Source organism: Herpailurus yagouaroundi, unplaced genomic scaffold (assembly GCF_014898765.1).
Source record: "Herpailurus yagouaroundi ecotype Mexico unplaced genomic scaffold, PumYag 77, whole genome shotgun sequence".
Taxonomy (NCBI): domain Eukaryota; kingdom Metazoa; phylum Chordata; class Mammalia; order Carnivora; family Felidae; genus Herpailurus; species Herpailurus yagouaroundi.
Genome location: NW_024412388.1, coordinates 7,151,619 through 7,153,664, shown reverse-complemented (window position 1 = coordinate 7,153,664; position 2,046 = coordinate 7,151,619). Strand labels below are relative to the sequence as shown.

The following is a 2,046-nucleotide window of genomic DNA, read 5'->3' as shown; positions in this document are numbered from 1 at the left end:
TAAATAAACATTAAAAAAAAGAAGAAAGAAAAAATGTGAGGGGGGCAACTAGCTGGCTCGGTTGGTGGAGCATGTGACTCTTGATGTCAGGGTTGTGAGTTCAAAACCCAGGTTGGAGTCTACTTATAAACAGACAGACAAACAAACAAGGATAGACAACTCTCTCAAGAAGTTTTGTGATGAAAGAGAGCCGAGAAATGGGACATCCGGTGGAGCAAGAAATGAGTCAAAGTATTTTGTGTCTAAGATTGGGAGGGTGGGGCGCCTGGGTGGCTCAGTTGGTTGAACGTCCGACTTCAGCTCAGGTCATGATCTCATGGTTTGCGAGTTCGAGCCCCGCGTCTGGCTCTGCACTGACAGCTCAGAGCCTGAAGCCTGTTTGGGGCGCCCGGGTGGCTCAGTTGGTTGAGCATCCGCCTTGGGCTCAGGTCATGGTCTCACTGTGAGTTCAAGCCCTGCATCAGGCTCTGTGCTGACAGCCCAGAGTCTGGAGCCTGCTTCGGATTCTGTGTCTCCCCCTCTCTCTGTCCTTCACCGGCTCATGCTCTGTCCCTCTCTCTGTCTCTCAGAAATAAATAAACGTTAAAAAAAATAATAAGATTGGGAGGAAATAATAGCATATCTTGTATGTTAATGAGAATTATTCATAGAGAGGGAAAAATTTGAAGAGTTAGGAGAAAGTGGAGAGAAAACAGGAGCACTGTTAGATTCTGTGCACCAGTGGGGTCGTCTTTGAATCCTTTACTTCCTAAGAAGTAAGCGTGTCCTCACGTAAGAGGATATTTCCGCTTGGAAGGAACATCATAACAATTTATTTCTTACGCAAAAACAATAGCAGTTTCTTTCTTGTGCAAAGCCTGTAAGGCCTCCATCTTGTTTGCCATTGCTGTTGACTTGATGTTAGCAATTTTCTAGATGTTCAACTTTCTTCTTGCATAAAATGCTGCAGCAGACCTGCCAAGGAGTGACCACTGCTTTATGAGGCCTTGTTGGTAGCGGTAGGTCATTTGGGGCTATGATCACAGGTCATGCGTTGTGATTGACTTAATGCCTCTAAAAGTTAACTCTGTTAAATCTGCCTTTTCTGATACTCACCTGGGCTAAAGATTCAGAATTTCTCTTGCTAGGAGTCGGGTCTCATTTCCATGGGATTACACAGCCTAATGTCTGGGGTTGTTTGATACACTCAGCAGACGTGGTTGCCAAAGCCAGGAAGGAAAAAAAAAAAAGAAAAAGAAAACAGTGCTGCTGACTCAGTCTCTCATCTATGCTCGCATCCAGTAACCACATGCTGGGCGAAGCATTGTGCAAGACACAAAGACTCACTGGTGAATCAAGAAACCCTAGGTGTTACCTACCCATAAGATACTTACAGTCAAGGAGAGAGAGAAAATACAGACAGAACTGTAAGTCACAGTCGAACGTGTTAAGTGCCATAAAAGAAATTAAGGAAAGCGCTGAGAGAGTCCAACAACAACAACAACAACAAAAAAAAAAAAAAAGAAAAGAGAGAGAGATTATTACTTCTGGTTTGGATGATGGAGCTCTGATTTACTGAAATAGGCAAGGATTCTGAAGGAAATTTACCCACAGCCTTCCTTACAATGATCTCAGCTTCTATCAGTGTTCCCCCCTATTTTAAAACATAATGATTCATGTTTATTTTTTTAAAGATTTTACTTTATTTTTGTTTTCATTTTTTTAACATTTTTATTTATTTTTGACAGAGAGAGAGAGGGAGACACAGAATCCCAAGCAGGCTCCAGGCTCCGAGCTGTCAGCACAGAGCCTGATGCGGGGCTCAAACTCACGGAGCTGTGAGATCATGACCTGAGCTGAAGTCAGACGCTCAACTGACTGAGCCACCCAGGCGCCCCAGAAGATTTTATTTTTAAGTAATCTCTACAACCAATGTAGGGCTCGAACTTACAACCCCGAGATCAAGAGTTACATCTCTCCTGACTAAGCCAACCATGTGGCCTGCGATTCATTTTTATAATCCCCTGAGAGGGGCGCCTGGGTGGCGCAGTCGGTTGGGCGTCCGAC

General features: G+C 44.2%; 1 long non-coding RNA gene across 3 annotated transcripts in view; it reads left to right on the top strand.

The window, feature by feature from the left end:
- Window positions 1-2,046, top strand: part of LOC121020658 (uncharacterized) — a 23,138-nt gene that overhangs the window by 10,560 nt on the left and 10,532 nt on the right. The gene's annotated exons all lie outside the window — the stretch shown is intronic.